This window comes from Dermacentor variabilis, chromosome 4 (genome assembly GCF_050947875.1).
Source record: "Dermacentor variabilis isolate Ectoservices chromosome 4, ASM5094787v1, whole genome shotgun sequence".
NCBI lineage: Eukaryota > Metazoa > Arthropoda > Arachnida > Ixodida > Ixodidae > Dermacentor > Dermacentor variabilis.
In genome coordinates, this window is record NC_134571.1 from 179366678 (window position 1) to 179373073 (window position 6396).

At 43.9% G+C, this 6396-nt stretch overlaps 1 non-coding gene across 1 annotated transcript; it reads right to left on the reverse strand.

Moving 5' to 3' along the window:
* Positions 1–5646: 5646 nt before the first annotated feature.
* TRNAG-GCC (transfer RNA glycine (anticodon GCC)) lies at positions 5647–5717 on the reverse strand. Its single transcript has one exon. It is a non-coding gene; the product is annotated as a tRNA-Gly (tRNA).
* Between the last annotated feature and the right edge of the window lie 679 nt (positions 5718–6396).

Here is a 6396-nt window from a genome sequence, read left to right on the forward strand (position 1 = left end):
AAAGCCTCTTCACGCTCATCATTCTTTCATAAGCGGTATTACACAATGCCCTGCAATAAAGTTTCTGCTGCTTATGGCCCACTCATATCTGCCAGAAGGGAGAACTCTTGAAAAAAGTTTTGTTTGTGCTGTGTGTGCGACGTAGTATGAGCATTCATGTCTTGACATTTATACATCTCTAGAACCAGCTTCCTCACAGAGTTCTTGCTATACCTGATTATGCTTATTTCTGCACTGCTGTTGAACAATACACATCGATGCAATGAATGTTTACACATTCGAATTATCACGAAAGATGGCTGTTTTACAATTGTGTCCTTCACTTTCGATTGGTGTTAGATTTTGCAAAAGCATGCCGCCCTATGAAATACTATTTGGAAGTTTAAGGGTTCAATAAAAGGTGATGAACTAAATATAAGTGCAAGAGCTTTTTTTACCTATGACTCCCATCGAATTGCGACTTCCATGGCTGGCAATTCAACCCTTCACCTTGTGTTAGCAGCAGAATGCTATAGCCACAGTGGCAGGTGAATAAATTGAAGAAGAATATTTTTGTCTATTGTTGCCTGTATGTAAGTAAAATATGAAATACGTTTGCGATTTCCAAAAAGCGGTGTGTGGTCCTTTATTGAATAAACCACATATTGTGTATAGTTTAAATGCAGAAATTTGTTCTAAAATCTCCGGGTGATATGTTCTTGCAAGTAGCATAGTATTTCATCACTTATAAAGATAGTAATCACAGCGGATATCGTTATATGGGTTTACACATTATTATATGTGATCGCAAACTTATTAGAAAATTATAAACATCTAAGGCATGAATGTTTCTGCGCCCTTCATCAGCTGTGAACGTGCAAGAACTGCTTGTAGTTAAAAGATTCAAAGTATCACAGGAAGGGATGCAACTGGCTGACTTCACTGCGCAGTTTTGATTTGCTTTTCTTTAACGTGTTGTTTTCTACGGTTTTATTCCCACAAAGACAGGCTGCTTGCCTGCTTTTCGCATTGTTGCACGAGTTCTACATGACGATGCAGGAGGGTACGTTGTCACTGTGCCACTATAGCAAGCAAATTATTTACTTAATTTACTAGCTGTAGAGTTAATTACCTTTCAAAGCAAATGTCAATAAGTTGGAGTAAGGATATAAAGTTCGCAACATATTCAGTATATATTGGTCTCTGTGCAAGAAAAAAAATATCCAGAGAAAAGGTGCAACTTAACGTGCATGTAATGATCGAAAACAAATTAACCACGCTCTTTATTGAAGCCACGGATTTAATGCTATCGTAGAAAATTCATTACGATAGCCTAACTTTCGCTCTGTCAAATTTAATAAGCGAGGTAAGATCATCTTTCAAGATGCATCGGGAAATTCGCGCTTGAAAACCTACAAGGAAATGCAACGGTACCGCGTTCGGCACAAAGGTGAAACTTCGGGTACTTTGCTGTCTTGTCATTTGCCCTTGCCGAGGTTGAAATTGTTTAAGCTGCTCCATACGAGCGATTTTTGTATGCTATTCAACAAAAGAAAATTATGAAGACCACAAAAGGCCATGTCGTCGCGTGGCAACTCGCAAAGGTGCACGAAGCAAACCTGAAAATGCACTTCATTTGCTGCGTAGCGTGTCACCCCACGCGTAGAAATGGGAGAATGCAATCTGCGGTACAAGTTTTTATTCTCCCTTCGCGTACGTACCGAATTCGATAATCCACGTCTCCGCGCATTGCACTTGTTGAGGGAGAAGCCATTTCCCAAAACAAAGCGGCGAAATAGCTCTCCGCGCAATTTCGAGAGAAAATCGCAGCGATCGCTGCGACGGTGCGACTGTGCGACCAACCGGTTGGTCGCAGCCGAAAATCGGAGGGTCGGCACTGCGACTGCGATTTTCGTCGCAAAGGACGGACATCACACTTCTAGTGCGGCGAAATTCGCATCATGTGGAACAGGCTTTACACCTGTCTCACGGCATCAGTTAAGGAAGTACTGTAGCATGACCTCCCCTTGGAGGTTTTAGCTGCAATGGAAGTATATTTGTAGAGCAGGTGCCTACGAGCCATTGTGCCCAAAGGATCTGGGAGATACTAGCGTTAATGTCACCTATACGTCACACTAATCATTCTTCGTCACAATTTTTTTTTCATAGCCTACGTCACCAATCATTGTCATTATTTTAATATATTTATGTTCTAAGCAATTTATAATGACTGGTTTCAGGCCCCTTTACAGCCATGTTACATCCTTTGTTCCCGCTGTTAACTCATCGCACCATGCTTTTAGAGCTCTTTGGCTAAATCTAGCCATTGCACCATTAAAACTATTAAGGAATTAACCATGTGCGTTTGAATATGCAATATCTCTTTCGGATCGAATATTCGGCGCTATTTGATTCATATTAGAATCAAGAATACATGATATGCGTCATTGTTGAAATATATTCGTTTCTTTTGGAATATACCAACACGTGTTGGAGTCACGAGGTACAGATATCGGTGCAATGCAAGTGGGGACTGTTTCGTATCATTGTGTGCAGGAGAGCCGCGTTTGTCGTGAAGTGGCACGAGACCTTGAGCGAATGCGTGGGGTCGATAGGTTCTGCTCAATAACTTCGAGTCAGTCAATAGATATACCGCGCCTTTGACCAGCCTATACACGAGTTTCTTGTCTCGATTTGGCAAAGTATTATAATATCTGACCAGTCTCGCCGTGTTTGCTTGCCTTTAAGACTATGCGCTGTGCCCTATGCACGATTAGCATCACGCTTCTCTCCTTCAGCGAACAGCAAACTGTACTTGCATTTGGTTACGTCATGTTCCCTTGCTTGCTCAGTGCGATTGTCATAGTACCATAGGTGGCTGAAAACGGCTCTAATTTACACGCTTTCCAGTTCACCGTACTTCCATTTGCGAATGACATTACAAGCACGTATCACATACTGTAATAAAGAATCTGTTGTTTTCCGCGCGGACTCCACGCAAAATCTTTTTTTTATTTCGCTTTGTTTAGAAAGGAAAAAAAATATCAGATACTTGATTCGATACTCGGAGGTCTTCTTTCTCGAACATCCGTATACGAATCTATTAAGAAATTTCCCTATTCCAGCACTCCTCAATAATATTTAAGCTCTGTACAGGTTGCAGTTTTATTTTATCCAACGTTGATCTCAATGCATTGCACAGGTCGCAATATTTTTTTATACGTTGTCTGTTTGTTTGCCGCGCAAGTCACAATTCTATTTTATCCAATGCTTACGCAAATGCATGCAGCTGTCCGCAATCCATGCCGAACTGTAAACGCCAATTCGTGGGGTTACATACTGTGACAACACGTCGACACAACGATATCACAAAATGGTTGCTGCTTGTCGTGGGCGGAACAGTTAGCAGAGGCGCACGCGCCGAGGCGTACGACGGATACTCGAGTACATTTGCAGCTTGTATGCCCCCGTGTGTCACATTGACACATACTGGGGTTGGGAGATTGGCGCACGATGGTCACACGCCCAGTGACACATACCCAGAAGACACTCAGGCTTCGAAATGTCATCGTAAACGCAAATTCCACCTCGAACGGATGCTTGTTTAGCCGCGACACGCGAGGGCCAGCGCTCTTGACCCCGAGAGAGCAGCGAAGCCGAAGGGTTGTCAGCGTTGTTGCCGAGCCGCGCCTTCCACGCGTGACTGACCGCGCCTATCGCGGGCTAAACAATGGCGCGCTAACAGCCGTCGAGACGTTACGTCACAATGGTTATCGCACTGGCTTCCGCCCGCGTGAAGAGGCCTCGTGGGAAGTGCTGTTCCCTTTTTTTCTCTCGCGCGTTGCCGGGTTATGTCCAAGGGTGTCCGCATTACATGGCCAGGTCTGTTCGAGTGCAAACCGCGAAGAGACGCTGCCTCAGGCGGCGCGTTGTACTACTCCATGCAGCTGCCATCGTGTGTTGACAACAGAAGACTTTCGCGCACTACGCAGAGAAAAAAAAAATACTGATCTCGTCTTCGGCTGCAGTTTCCTTTAGACTGATTGAGTTACGTTGAAATAGGTGTTTTTGTTATTTTGTTGGTAAGGTAATATGTTGGCGATAAGAAGATAAAAATTAAGATCAACGTAGCAGCCTGTGTACGTCAGGGCGACACCACGGCCTTCGAAATACCTGGTCGTATTTGGCTGATTGTGGCTCGCTATATGTAATCGAAAGTTGTACTTTGAATTTTACAATATTTTAAAACACAATGCACTACATCTTTACCGAACACAAATAAACTAGCCCTACGCTAAGGACAGATTAACTATATGCCCGGGCAGACATCGTTTCCAATAAAAGGCAAAACAATTCATTCACTTATTAAACTAATCGCGCTAATTAACTTCTTGGTTACAAACGTTATGGTAATTATTTATATTCGAAAGTTGAACAGGATCGTCATACAATTCGAGTTCCTTGTTTCAACATTTAAAAGCGCGCGCGATAAAGTGGTCCATATTGCCCCTGCTGCTGAAGTGAGTGTGCTTCCAATCGGAAGAAGCACACTGTGCCAATCGGAATAAGATCGTGGAAAGAAGCAAGTGCGACGACAGCTTCATTATGCACCGCCATTCCACGTCAGGAGAGGGTTGCACCGGGAGCAGCGCCCCTTGCAATTGCGGCGCAAAAGATCTGCAAATTTGAGGACTCGTTTGAGGCCACCTACGTATTTCGGTGTATATGGCCGCTATGATATGTTGAAACGCTGAACTAGACTTTGTTACAGTCCCCTTCAATTTCTTAGCGTAAACATGTGCCGTAAAGTTCATAACCTAAAAGACCATTAAAGTGTTTGATTAAAGAACGAATCGCTTTGGTTTTTCTCGCATATTGTGCCCGCCTGGGCGAATAAGTTAATGTGTAGTGACGTATTTCGGTAACATTTGTGGACTTTTCTTTAAAAAAGAAGTGCTTGGGGTAAAGAAAAAGCACACTGTGGAACGATCACGTTTCAGGTAAGTGGAGTTTAAATTGTTCGTTGTCAATAGTGATGGTATATTCTAAATGTAAAACTTATGCTAGTAACAAAATGTTCTTATTTGTCTTTGCAGTGCTGTGTTTAGTTATTTACTTATTTATTGCAAGTAGTCGATAGTTTGCAGTGGGTTCAAAAATTTGTTGCGTAAGTAGTTCTGATCTTTTCTGTTTTATTAGTTGTATTTGGTTTTATTAGTATTGACCCTTGTAAACTGCGATATCTGTAGCTCCAGCGAAGGCCTTAGTCAAGAGGTTTACGCCCTCCTTTTGCCTTACCTTGCGGTCAAACCTTGTATTTTTTTTCCCAAATAAAGGACTTGTACTCAAACAAAACTGTCACGAGGAAAGTTATTAAAATTGTAAGAATGCCCACCACGGTAGACTGTTGTGGCCATGGCTACCGCTTCTTAGCTCGAGGCCACTGGTTGGACTGCGGCCGCGGTGCTCTCATTTCGCTGGGGGGCATATTGCAATGACGACCGAGTACTTTTTGGTGCACGTTAAGGAATCCCAGGTGATCAGAATAAGAAATGCCGTGTGCCTCCCGATCAGATTGGCTTTTGGCGCATGAAGCTGCGGAAATAATTTCTAATTGAAGATTGTAGCCGTAACATTTGGAGGCAACGAAACGAAAAAAAAAATGCATGCGTCGGCCGGGAATCGAACCCGGGCCACCCGCGTGGCAGGCGAGTATTCTACCACTGAACCACCGACGCCCTGTCGTAGGCGTCGACGCCGTTACCTATAGAAAGCAGGACCGGTTGCTCAACTTGCTCGCGGTATCGAGGAGGTCGCGCCGACGAGCACTGGGCAGGAAAGGGCGGATGGCATAGATCGGGTAAACGTGGGGCTACAGAAATGCTGGTAATTTAATTACCCTAATTACGAACAGCACTATTGAGACGCGGTATTCTGAAGAAAAGCTAATTATTTCATTACGAAATAAAAAAGAAAGAATATACAGATCCCACGCATTGTGGGAAGAGACGTTGTATGCGAAGCATTTTGAAGGTACCTAGATGTCTAGCTTTGTTTGAGGTTCCACTAAGCGATACTAGGCGGACCAGGGTGTTTTTTTTTTGTAAGTCTAGTGGTTGGGTGTGTAGGACGCGAGCTTTCGTGTCCGTGACAACAGCTGCAGTATTTCAAGGCCGGTCGTTCGACGCGAGCTTACGACATGACAATTGTTGGTCTCTACATCGGCAGTGGATGAGCATAAACGAGAGAAACACGGATTGCGACGTCATCAGCGACGACACGTTATGCGATTTCGCTTAGCGCGCTAAGATAAAAGTGCTGGGGAACGTGGGCCGGTCCCGGAGATAGCAAAGCTCACAACAAGGCGCCTCAGAGCGCGAACTATCACAAGTAAAGAAGACGAGGAAGTGGCACGAG